The following is a 13,819-nucleotide window of genomic DNA, read 5'->3' as shown; positions in this document are numbered from 1 at the left end:
GCTTAATTTTGGGAAAGGCTTTTGCTCACAATACTTGTTTTGAGAGTTTACTTTTATTACTTGACAGGTTTAGCGGTCACTTTCACTACTTGGGAGGTTTATGCATCTGATCTCCACTTTGCATGTGATATATCAAATCAGCATGGGTGGCGCTTATGCTGTTTTAGCTTGGACCTAGATCAGGAGCAAGATGACCGACAAGCAGCAGCAACGGCTTCAGGAGCAGCACGAAGAACACCAGAAACAGAAACATCACGATCAGCACCAGCCTTTGCCTCACAGACCTGCCGCATCATTGGAGAGACAAAATGAGCAAAGAGGCGAGTTCACAGGAGCTAATATCTGCAACACAGTGTGTAGAGGCAGAGGACCAGCTGCCTGGACATGTCTGAACACCAGGGACATCTGTGGCCTGCTGGAAGAAGAGCTGTTGCCAAGTGGAGCTGGTGGCAACACTTTACCAGTGACCGTGAAAGTTATCACTAGCCTAAACCTTTTTTTTGCTTCATGTTTCTTTCAGAGATCAGCCTGAGATATTTGCAGGATTTCACAGTTGGCTGCCCACAAATGCACCAAACAGGTCACTGATGCCATGTTTACCAGGGAAGTCAATTACGTGCACATTGCCAGCAATGAGCCAGTCAGAATACGTGGGCGCTCTTGTCTGAGGCTCTGGTTGGCTTCCCACAGGTTCAGGACGTCATTGAATGCATGCATGTGAAAATTAAGGGAGCGCCAGATCACCCAGGAGTATTTGTGAACTGCAAGAGCTTCCATACCATCAATGTACAGCTGGCGTGCAACCACAAAAAGGTGATTAATCTGATGTGCACACCATTCCTAGGGCAGCTTCCATGATACTTCTGTCCTGTGCCTGTTCACTCTTCCTCATCTCTTCGCACCTCAAAGCAGATCTACCAGCTCGCTGTTAAAGCCACTAAAAACATGGCTGAGGGCACCTGTGAGGAACCCAAACAATGAGGCCATGATGAATGCCCATATGACAACAGGATGTGCCAGGTTTCAAATCAAACGTTAACTCTGTTTCTCTCTCCACAGATGCTGCCTGACCTGCTGAGTATTTCCAGTATTTTCTGTTTTTGTAACAAACCCTAACTCTTTCTTTCCCCAGCACTTCTACAGGGTGCAACCCCTATAGCTTCAGCATAGGTACAGGCAGGCTGCTCAGAACCCTGCTCTAATTGCAGAGATACTCATGGCCAATACCCTCTGGCTTTAGGAGCCCATGAGGGCCCCTCTAAATATTGCTCCACCTGCATAGCAGGTGGGGGGTGGGGATAGGTGGGAGGCAACAGGTGAGACGTCGACATGCTTAAGCAGAATCCCCACTTTCATGTCCCCTTTCGCCATCATCCCTCATATGGCCCACCCACATTTCCCTGTTAGCAATGAGCTGGAGAGCATTTTGCTGCAGATCAGTGGGGCAATGAACAGCCAAGGCTAGGGTTTCATCAATCTCATTCAAAGTTGCATTCATCATTTGCAAACCATTGGTCAGGGCCGGCACGCACTCGTTTGAATGCTGCGTTTGATGCTCGATGCAGGTGAAGTGCTAGGGAAAGAAAGAGTAAAGGTTTGTTACAAAAACAGAAAATGCTGGAAATACTCAGCAGGTCAGGCAGCATCTGTGGAGCGAGAAACAGAGTTACCATTTCATCTGAAATCCAGCACATCCCGTTATGGCGTTCATCATGGCCTCATTGTTTGGGTCCCTCACAGGTGACCTCAGCCATGTTTTTAGTGGCTTTAACAGCCAGCTGGTAGATCTGCTTTCAGGTGCAGAGATGAGGGAGAGTGAACAGGCACAGGATGAAAGTATCATGGAAGCTGCCTTAGGAATGGTTTGCACACCAGGATAATCAACTTTTTCTGGTTGCACACCAGCTGTACAGTGATGGTGTGGAAGCTCTTGCAGTTCACAAACACTCCTGGGTGTAAATGCCTTCGACATCATGTCACTTGGAGATATTCCCCCAGTCACTCTGCAAGTGTGCACAATTTGGCAGGAAAGCCGGCCAGGACATCACACATTCTTTGCTGCTGCTCCAGAAGTATCTTCTTCATCGACAAACCCTGAGGTTCAGCAGCTTCATCCAGCTGAGCAGAGCTTGGAGTGCCCTGCGCTGTCCAATGCAGACTCCTCACTGCTGTCCCTGTCTTCACTATCTGTTCTTGCTCACTTCTGATGTGTAAGACTCCAGATGAAAACTCAACTATCTTTCTTACTGGTCCCATTGAAATGTGATTATCTGGGCTGGTGCATGGTCTGCATGAGTCCTGTGATGGTACGCCCTCAGGGCTGGATTTTGTGCGGTCGGCGGGGGTCCTGACAGCGGGCCCAAAAGGTGAGCGGAACTCCGCCTCAGCCCTTTGGAGGAGCCTCTGGACGTCTTTAATGGTGCTCAGGCAATTAACTGCCCGGTGCCAGGGTCCCTGTCCCTTTCAGGACAGGGATCCCACCTCCAAGAGCTGCCGGCCAATCAGAGGGCCGGCAGCTCAACAGTCCTGGCTGCGCCACTGGCAGCAGTGGCCACTGCTGCACCTGCAGCAGCCACTTGACGAGGAGCAGCCATGGAGCCTGGACTACAGGTAAGTGAGGGCTGGCTCACTGGGGCCACACAGGCAGGTTCCAGTGGAGTGGGTGAGTGATGCTACAGGGGCATCCCCACCACCACCCTGAAGTCTACAGGAATGCTGCCTTGAATTTCTGGGCAGTCTCCTCATGTGGGGGAGGCCCGCCCCGCTGGCAAAATGCCTGCGGCAGCAGGAAGAAGACCTTAAGTGGCCATTAATTGGTCAGTAAGGGCCTCAACTGGCCTCTGGTTAGGAAGGCCGCCCTTAGCCTTCCCTGCCCTGGACTAAATTGGAAAGCATCTGGAAGGCGACAGTCACTCCACCCTCAGCCTTCCCATGCAATTTTAAGGGCCCTCCCCTCCTCTGTTCCCATCCCTAAGGAGTCCATAAAATTCAACCCTCAGAGTGTGTGACCTCCTCTGAGGAGTAGTCATCACCCTCCTGGATCACCTCCTGCAGGATGCTTGATGGCGCTGTGGGAGATTAAAGACATGAATTAGATCTGTCAAGGTAAGAATGTTTTAAGTGATTATTATGCACATGATCATATTTCACTGGCTGCTGACATCAAGTCAACATGAGTGAGTGCTGTACGCCATGTGGCTGTATGATATTTAATTCTGTCACCAGGCAGTTGGGAGGCCCTCACCTCATCACCCTCAATGCAGGCCGTGACACCTCTGATCTCCAGCACCTCCTACTCTGCAGATGTTAGTAGTGAGATTACCCACCCGCCCGAGGCCAATCAAGACCCTAAAGTGGCCAATTAACAGCCACTTAAGGGTCATCGCCCACTGCCACGGGAATTTTACAGTTGGCTGGAGAACAGCTGAGGCCTCAGAAAAGCCGCCTGGTCAAACTAGGTGGCCTCCTGGCGGCCTGGGGGGGAGGGCCTCCTGATCAGGCAACATGTGCCCCACGGAGGGCCGCCCCTGAAGCCCCAACCACCCCAACGCCCAACACACCTCCCCGCCCGCGCACCCTAACCAACACCCCTTGCCTCGCTGGGGCTTGACTGACTGCTCCAAGCGAGGCCTCTTCTCTGGTGTTGTCTGTCATCTTCATCCTGAAGCTGGGTTGCAGTCCCAGCAGTGGCCACCGCTTCCAGTGACGCTGCTGGGACTAAGAGCTGCAGGCCTGCTGATTGGCCGGCAGCTCCATTAGGCAGGACTGCCTGCCTCAATGAGGTGGAAGCCCTACCCAAGACCAATTAAGGGCCTGAGGACCGTAAAATCTGGTCTGGATCCCCAGGCCTGGCGCACTGACTTTTCGGTCGGCGGACTGCTCCCCACCACCCACCATTAAATCTAGCCCATCGAGTTAGCACATTGGGACTCCATTACAACACTTAATTCCTTTGTTTCCCCTAACTCCACAATCCATCAACTGGTGTCACTTTAAATAGCACAGTTGAAATTCACTCAAACAGGTTATCATCATGCCTGCTCATGCAGGAAACCTGGAAGTCAGATGCAAATGCAGTAACTACATAAAATTTTTAAAATGTTCTTTCATGGGATGTAGACATTGCTGGCAAGGCCTGCAGTTGTTACCCATCCCTAATTTCCCCTGACAGCTGCGTGGCTTGCTAGGCCATTTCAGAGAGATTTTCAGAGTCAACCACATTGCTAAGGGTCTGGAGTCACACGTAGGACAGACCAGGTAAGGACAGCAGATTTCCTTCCGTAAAGGGCATTAGTGAACCAGATGGGTTTTTACGACAGTCGATGATAGGTTCATGACACCATTACTGAGACCAGCTTTCAATTAATTCACTCAATTTACTAATTAATTGCATTTAAATTCTATCAACTGCCATGATGGTGTACCCAGGGCATTAGCATGGGCCTCTTGATTACTAGTTCAGTGACATTACCACCTCCCCTAATAATAAGCCATTGACAGAGGAACTACACTTACTTCTGGGCTCCCCACATGCTGCCAGGCACCCAACCCACTAACCCCCAGCGCATCATTAAGTTAAAATTTTGCCCTTAGAGACTGAAGAAAGTTTCTGCACATTTGCAGTTGCTTGTAAATCTCCAACTTTGCCCCTGGGGAATACAAAAGTTATCTAGGTCAGAAAATCAAGCAGAAAATTACTGGAAAACAAAAGCAAAATACTGCAGCTGCGGAATTCTGAATTAAAACAGAAAATGCTGGAAATACTCAGCAGGTATGGCAGCACCCGTGGAGAGAGAAACAGAGTTAACTTTTCAGGACTGTGACCTTGGCTTGTTTTTCTAGACTAAAGGGTGCTACTGTAATATTTCATGATACACTGATATACTGGTAGCAAGCTAGATGCAAGACTTTTATACATAATGATATAGCCAAAACTTTCACTTGGTTAAGTTATGACAAGTTTATTCTATTAAGTCCAATTGCAGAGAACTGTTTTGTGTTGAGGAGTATGGATGTTTTCTGAAACTGTAATGCTTACTGTGTGAGTCATTTTTTTTCTGTGTGGGCAGTGAGGAGTTATGTTTTGAAGAAGGAGCTTATAGTGGGAAATAACGTGGAGAGTTGCTCCACTGTTAAGCATAAAACCTCGGAGTTTACAGCATAGACAGCGACCATTCAACAAATCATGTCTCTTTCTATAGCCTCTGTTTCAAATGTTTATTTCTCTCCCCTTAAAAGATGCAATGATCTCTGCCTCACCATTCTGTGTGCCATGTTCTGAACAACACTGCACAATTTTCTCCTCACCTCTCTCCTCATACTCAGTGATCATGTTAAATGCATCACCCCTTGTCATTGCCTCTCCAACCAAAGAAAATACTCTTTCCCTATTCACCCTATAAAAAGTAACCATAATTTGAAAACTCTTTATTAAATCTCCACTGCTCGAGTGAAAATCGTCCCAGTATCTCAAGAGTCAAATGGAGTACAATGGAGCTAGATGCACTTACACAGCCTTAGTGACAGCTCCAACTGTAGTAGCAATATAAGCATTTCTTTAAAATTGGGTTGTTTCCGTGTCTTATTCTGAAATCGCTCCGCTATCTTTTTTGGATGCAAGAGCTTCTGTATTTCAACATACATGAATCAACAAGTATTGTAAAACTTGAATTTTGTGACATATATGGAAATGTGAGGTCCACAACTACTTCTACATGGATTGGGAACACTTGACAAAACATTTATGCTGCAGTCATACTTCAGTCAAAGATGAAGAATTAATTATATTTATGCTCCTGTCAAGGCGTAAAAATGAGAAGAAGACACTGGATCAGATTTTAAATGAGGTGTAATTTCCTGACATGAAAAGCAAAAAGAAAAATAATCTGGCTGCTGAAATGTAGTTTTGATATCATACAATGATACAACACAGAAGGAGGTTACTCAGGCCATCATGCCTATGCTGGCTCTTTGGCAAAGTTATCCAATTCCTCCTACGTTTCTGCTCTTTCAATGTAGCCCTGCAATTTTTTTCCCTTCAAGTGTTTATCCAATTCAATTTTGAAAGTAACTATTGATTCTGCTTTCACCACCCTTTCAGGTAGTGCATTCCAGATGACAACTCATTGCATAAAAAGTTTCCTCGTGATACACCTGGTTGTTTTGCCAATCACCTTAAATCTGTGTCGTCTGGTTACCAACCCTTCTGCCACTGGAAACAGTTTCTCCTTTTTTACTCTATCAAGACAGTTCATGATTTAGAACACCTCTATCAAATCTCCTCTTAAACGTGTCTGCTCCGAGGAAAACAGCCCCAGACTCTCCAATCTATCCATATAACTAAAGTCCCTCAACCCTAGAACCACTCTAGTAAACCTCTTTGGAGCAGGGAGTGGTGAAATTGAGACCATTGCATTTCATAAGGGGCGAGAAGATGGATATTTGAAGCAGAGGAAGATACAAGGCTGTGGAAAAAGAGCAAATTAGTTTTGGATAGATGAATCCATCACAAGAGTGAATGTTCTTCTTGTACAGACTCTGCTGCATTCTTTCAGCCACGAATTTAATTGTTCATTCCCATTTCTAAAAGTTAAACATGATGGATCAGTTTGAACTGTTGCTCTAAAAGAATCCTCAAGACAGCTTAAGGTTAAAAAAAAACTGAGTAATACGCAATGGATAGCGGTGAAACACGTTACTATTTCCACTGGTGACGATCAATGAGAATTGAGGGTGCCACCCATTCCGGAGTTCCCACCATAAATTCCTCTGCCTTGGGACCGTGATGTTCAACGTCTAAGTTGGCACATATCTTTCAAATGTTTCTATAAATATTAAACTTCAACTGTAAGATGGTGAAAACGCGGTTTCAGAATCGCAGTTGGCCCCAAATACAGGAAACGCCAAATCGTTTCTCAGTATTTAACATCCCGCCTTTTACACCAGATAGTTTCCTTACATTTTAAAATGTGTGTTCTGGACAGGATATAAATATACATACATATATATATATATATATATATATACACATGTTTATTACATTATTATCTAAATATTTTCATAACAATACACATTAAGATAATATATGGTAAAAAAGCCGCAGTTTTGGAGTTGTCTACATATTTTCTAAAATGTTACAATTTTCTCTCCAAATCCGAATTCCAGTTTCCTGGTGAAAGCAATAATTAAACTCATACAATCTATCATTACACCGTGCCCTGATCCTCACTGAGATCCAATTTTAGAAACACAAGATTCCCTGTAAAATAAGGAATATAATAGAATAAAGGCACCGTTTTTACGTTCAAACATCATAGCCCTGAAGCGCGCTCAGAGCGTCAAAACAAGTTTTAAAAACGTTATTTTACCTTTTATTTTTAAGACTGGGAAAACCGTCTCTGCACTTTCTTCAAGTCACTTTTCGATGCAAAAGAACACGTTGCAGAATGTTTGGTTGCTGGAACCACGCTGGGCCAAAATCGACTGAATGATATATTTAGAAATATTAATATTGGCGGGACGATTTGATCTGCGGAAGCGTGACAGGATACAGATAATCTAAAGTACTCAGAAGCTCTACAATAAGCTCCACTCCGTCCTTTAAATAGCGTGGATTCCACCGCATGCTGCTACCTCAGCAAATCTCGCGACAACATACAAGCTCAGTGACAGATGTATGGAAATAGAGACACACATTAAAGTATTCAGTGACACACACACAAGCGTGCAGGTTCAGGCTTCCAGGCCATGCCCTAGCAGTGGTCACGGACAGGTGGTAAGGGATGTGAATGGTTCCCACTGTTCACCTCCCAACTGATTTCAAACATGTTTTATTTAAAATGATGAGTTAGCCCTTGAGTGTTTTAATTGCCAAATAAGCAGACAGTGATAGGTTTTCTTGTAAGTTTAAAACGGAAGATGAACTATTTATTGAACAATATGCATTCCCTGAAATGTTCACAACGCTACTCATGCACACACTCACTCTCACATGCACTCTCAAGAGAAGATAGAAAGTAAAGGGTAAGAGTTCAAATTGTAGTAGGTATTCTGGGTTTGTGGTAATCCTGTTGCGTCGTCTTAGTAGAACAGTCTCTTTTAAAGGTGCAGGCCTAGATTGTTTGTAGTCGAATGTGTTGAGGTGTTATAAATGTCTAGTGGTTAAGATTTCAGACTGGAGGTGGCGGTCACTTTCAGTTCTCTGCTGCACCAGGTTGAAGTATAGAATCAGGGCTTGTTCTTGTTAGGCTAGATCTTTCCAAAGCCTTTAGCTGGGCTACTGTGAGGTTAATTGTTGTTTTTATTTCAGATTTATAGCATCTGCAGTATTTTGCTTTTACCCTTCTGTGTGGTTGTTGTGATCTCTCCCTCTTTCTCCAGGTGGTTGTCTTTTAAGGCCAAAATCCATGAAGTTAGAGGCTTTGTTGGTTGACACATGACCCTCCCCCCTTGTGAGACCACACAATGGATCAGAATGTGGAATCCATGGCCATTCATTGATGTCTGGATAGGCATAGTCTTATTAGGATGAGGCTACTTCACACACCTTCTTTGTTTCAGAAGAACCCATTCAATTCAGGAATGTCTTTTCATGATTTCAGGATGGGTGTAAATGATACTTCTTAGTTTGGAATTTATCCTTTAGTCCTTTTGAGACAGTGAGACATTTTGAATATATAGACCAAGTCATATACCCTTCGGTGGCCATCTTGCAACACTTTTTAAAGGAAAAGTCAATTTCAAGGATTCCACTTTGAATAAAGTTTATATCTTAAAAGTGGGAATATGGTATGTCTTCACTGGGCATGGCACCTTAAAGCAAATGTTGTGGCATGAAAGTGAGAGAATTAGAATGTTGGAAGCATGATCTCTGGTGCGCTTCCTGCCATTTACCCGGTTCAAAGATTGGATGCAGGGATTCTTAGGCACTGGTGACCAATATTCATAGTTTAGTAAAGAGAGCCTAAAAGATAAAGTTGAAGAAGGACCTCTGTAATCACTTAGAATATGTCAAATGCAAAGAAATTGCAAAGATTAGGGAACAATGAAATTTGTTTTGGCATTCCCCCATGGAAAGATAGCCTATTGTGTGTGCATTCATGGACTCTGAGGGGCTAAAATGATAGCTGCTAAGATTGAGTGCGGCTATTGTGATGCATGGTTAACTCACAGCTGTTGTTTTAAATGCAGGCAGCAATGCCATCTTCATGCTGCCTGCTCATTAGGTAGAGTTTAGAGTTTAGAGTTTAGAGATACAGCACTGAAACAGGCCCTTTGGCCCACCAAGTCTGTGCCGACCATCAACCACCCGTTTTACACTAATCCTACACTAATCCCATATTCCTATCACATCCCCACCTATCCCTCTATATATTTTCCCTACCACCTACCTATACTAGGGGCAATTTCTAATGGCCAATTTACCTATCAACCTGCAAGTTTTTTGGCATGTGGGAGGAAACCGGAGCACCCGGAGGAAACCCACGCAGACACAGGGAGAACTTGCAAACTCCACACAGGCAGTACCTGGAATTGAACCCGGGTCACTGGAGCTGTGAGGGAGTAACTTGTGAAGAGGACATAAGGAGGCTACAAAGGGATATTGATAGGTTAAGTGAGTGGGCAAAGACCTGGAAAATGGAATATAATGTGGGAAAGTGGGAAATTGTCCACTTTGGCAAGAAGAATAAAAAAGAAGCATATTATCTAAATGGTGAGAGATTGCAGAACTCTGAGATGCAGAGGGATCTGAGTGTCCTAGTGCATGAATCGCGAAAGGTTAGTATGCAGGTACAGCAAGTAATTAGGAAAGCTAATAGAATGTTATCGTTTAGCGTGAGGGGAATTGAATACAAAAGTAGGGAGGTTATGCTTTAGCTATACAGGGCATTGGTGAGACCACATTTAGAGTACTGTGTACAGTACTGGTCTCCTTATTTAAGGAAGGATGTAAATGTGCTGGAGGCAGTACAGAAAAGGTTTACTAGACTAATACCTGGAATGGGTGGGCTATCTTATGAGGAAAGATTGGACAGGCTAGGCTTGTATCCGCTAGAATTTAGAAGAGTAAGAGGTGACTTGATTGAAACATATAAGATCCTGAGGGGTCTTGACAGGGTGGATGTGGAATGGATGTTTCCTCTTTAGGGAGAATCTAGAACTAGGAGTCACTGTTTAAAAATAAGGGGTCGCCCATTTAAGACAGAGATGAGGAGAAATTTTTTCTCTCAGAGGGTCGTGAGTATTTGGAATTCTCTTCCTCAAAAGGCGGTGGAAGCAGAGTCTTTGAATATTTGTAAGGCAGAGGTAGATAGATTCTTGATAAACAAGGGGGTTGGAAGGTTATTGGGGGTTGGTGGAAATGTGGAGTAATCAGTTCAGCCATGAACTGGTTGAATGGCGGAGCAGGATCAAAGGGCTAAGTGGCCTATTCCTGCTCCTAACTCGTATGTTCGTATGTTTGTATGTTCGTATGTTCATATTAGCATGATTTCTGCATGCGGAAAGCACTAACCACACAGTGCACTGGCTGTATGCATCAGCGAGGGTCTCAAAATCCGAACTTCCTAGCACTGCTTAAAGCTAGCCTGCACCTCTTAAAGGGCTTTGTCGCTGGAGCAGCTGCTGGGAGTCATGCAAGAAGTGATTCTGATAAGGGAAACAGTGAAGAATGGCACCAACATGTGCTCCAAGGTTTTCCAACGGTGCATTGGTGGTCTTGGTGGAGGAGGTGGAAAGGAGGGGAGACATCCTGTATCCGCAGGGAGTCAGGAGGCCCTCCAGACACATAGTCAAAAGGCTGAGGGAGCTGATAGCTGCGGAAATCAATGTCAGTAGTCTATCCCCGAGAACGTGGATGGAGTGTTGCAAGAAGTTCAATGACCTCACATAAGTTGTCAAGGTCAGTGAATCCATCTTCATATGCCATCTTCTACCAACTGCATCACTAGCTTCAGACACTCCTCAATTCACCACACCCCCAGCACTCACCTACCCACCATCTCTATCTTTTAGGACACATACCTGGCATTCATATTCTTCACTTCACCTCATACGCTTTGCACTGCTGCAAGCCTCACACCCACATTTCATGACTTGCACACACTGCCACCTAGTCAACCATGATATCCACATCACCCAAACAGATTCCATGACACTCACTCACACATTTTCCTTTCTGTTGGAGGAAAAGAATAACCATTGCTGAGGCCACGTACAGAGGCAGGGCTGAAAACCATTGAAGATGACCGCATTCTCATACCTAATCATCCTTCTCACATCCCACTTCCCCAGCATCTTGCAATCACTTCTGACTTGCAAGCTGCACATTGTGTAAGCATGCACCTCTTACTTTCTCCCCATTCCCCTCACCACAACATCCCCCTTGTGCCTTTTGCCTTTCAGAAAACCAAGAACTGCAACCTGGTCTGTCATGGGGGAAGTCCAAAAAAACAGTGATGATGAAGACACAGCACCGTCACTTGATTTCACACTCGTAGCCGCCAGCTCAGATACTGAGACTGTATGTATCATAGAGGATAGCATAGTGGTGGGAGCTACATGTGGTGAGCCACTGGACACGTGTACTGCAGTCAGGGCAGGGGGCAAGGAAAGTGCAGATGTCAGCTCACCGGAGGGCAGGTTCGCACGTGAGCTCTGCTTTAAAGGACTCAGAAGAAGATATCGATGGGGCAGGCTGCAGAAGAAAGCTGATGGACATACACAACAAAATGATTGGTGCATTGGGAAGCTGCCAGAAATTCTGCATTCAGTGTCAAAGAGCATGGACAAGTCTGGCACCAACTTGGCAAGGCTTTGCGCATAACTTGGAGCCAATTCTTTCCAGCATGAAGTGGTGGCCAACTCTATTAGCACACTTGTGGACACAACCATGATACAGCATCTGAGGGCTGATGTCTCAGCTCCCATTGCAGCATCAGCAGCATCCACCCAACATCTGAGTGCTGTAGTTGAAACTCACACGACTGCCATCATGGTTCTGGATACCAATGTGCAAAGGAGCTCCCAGGACATCAAAGCACTCCTGTTATCTTTTTTCCAATGGACCTGCTCCCTAAAGACCCTTTGCAGATATGGGATCCTGCTGAGAGCCCTTCTTTCCCTCCTCCTCCATTCTTTTCGAGCAGATTATCCTGCTCTGCTTGTCCTCTGTTCATTCTGCTCAGCCATGCTCAATACCAAGAGGAAGCCCTACTATGTCACCCACATCAGGGAGCAACTGTGCAAAAGCCTTGAAGTGATCAAAATGCCATTCAGCACCAGCCACACCACTCTCTGTAGACTTTTGCAACTTGAAACAACCATGGGAAGCACCAAAGGCGTGTAGAATTATGGCAACAGTCAAAAGAAATCAACCAGCAACTAACCTGCAAGTTCAATGCGGTCAATGGAATTAAACATCAGGTATTACAAATAACAGGCAGCTGATGCAATACCATTCATATTGCGCCGCTGCCTGAGACAAATTTCTACTCCCTTGTCTTCAAGTGGAGCAACTGAGAAATGTATACAGGGTTCTATCAGAATAGGATGTTGGCACAAGTTGCAATATACAGCCTGTCAGGTGTTCTGTCTAGTTCACTGAGATGGTCATGTCCCCAAGGTTCCTGATTTTTTTTTCCAGAACATTACAGCGCAGTACAGGCCCTTCGGCCCTCGATGTTGCGCCGACCTGTGAAACCATCGGACCTACACTATTCCATTTTCATCCATATGTCTATCCAATGACCACTTAAATGCCCTTAAAGTTGGCGAGTCTACTACTGTTGCAGGCAGGGCGTTCCACGCCCCTTCTACTCTCTGAGTAAAGAAACTACCTCTAACATCTGTCCTATATCTATCACCCCTCAACTTAAAGCTATGTCCCCTCGTGTTTGCCATCACCATCCGAGGAAAAAGACTCTCACTATCCACCCTATCTAACCCTCTGATTATCGTATATGTCTCTATTAAGTCACCTCTCCTCCTCCTCTCCAACGAAAACAACCTCAAGTCCCTCAGCCTTTCCTCGTAAGACCTTCCCTCCATACCAGGCAACATCCTAGTAAATCTCCTCTGCACCCTTTCCAAAGCTTCCACATCCTTCCTATAATGCGGTGACCAGAACTGCACGCAATACTCCAGGTGCGGCCTCACCAGAGTTTTGTACAGCTGCAGCATGACCTCGTGGCTCCGAAACTCGATCCCCCTACTAATAAAAGCTAACACATCATATGCCTTCTTAACAGCCCTATTAACCTGGGTAGCAACTTTCAGGGATTTATGTACCTGGACACCAAGATCTCTCTGCTCATCTACACTACCAAGAATCTTCCCATTAGCCCAGTACTCTGCATTCCTGTTACTCCTTCCAAAGTGAATCACCTCACACTTTTCCACATTAAACTCCATTTGCCATCTCTCAGCCCAGCTCTGCAGCCTATCTATGTCCCTCTGTACCCTACAACATCCTTCGGCACTATCCACAACTCCACCGACCTTCGTGTCATCCGCAAATTTACTAACCCACCCTTCTACACCCTCATCCAGGTCATTTATAAAAATGACAAACAGCAGTGGCCCCAAAACAGATCCTTGCGGTACACCACTAGTAACTAAACTCCAGGATGAACATTTGCCATCAACCACCACCCTCTGTCTTCTTTCAGCTAGCCAATTTCTGATCCAAAGCTCTAAATCACCTTCAACCCCATACTTCCGTATTTTCTGCAATAGCCTACCGTGGGGAACCTTATCAAACGCCTTACTGAAATCCATATACACCACATCGACTGCTTTACCCTCATCCACCTGTTTGGTC

General features: G+C 45.3%; 1 protein-coding gene across 2 annotated transcripts in view; it reads right to left on the bottom strand.

Moving 5' to 3' along the window:
* Positions 1 to 7,616, bottom strand: part of LOC137379486 (sodium-coupled neutral amino acid symporter 1-like) — a 46,309-nt gene extending 38,693 nt beyond the window's left edge. For both annotated transcript variants that reach the window (XM_068050380.1, XM_068050381.1), the window contains exon 1: positions 7,368 to 7,616. The gene's annotated coding sequence lies outside the window, so the exon portion shown is untranslated. The remainder of the gene's footprint in view (positions 1 to 7,367) is intronic.
* Between the last annotated feature and the right edge of the window lie 6,203 nt (positions 7,617 to 13,819).

Source organism: Heterodontus francisci, chromosome 18 (assembly GCF_036365525.1).
Source record: "Heterodontus francisci isolate sHetFra1 chromosome 18, sHetFra1.hap1, whole genome shotgun sequence".
Taxonomy (NCBI): Eukaryota; Metazoa; Chordata; class Chondrichthyes; order Heterodontiformes; family Heterodontidae; genus Heterodontus; species Heterodontus francisci.
The sequence above is the reverse complement of the archived record's forward strand: the minus strand, read 5'-3'. Positions and strand labels throughout refer to the sequence as shown.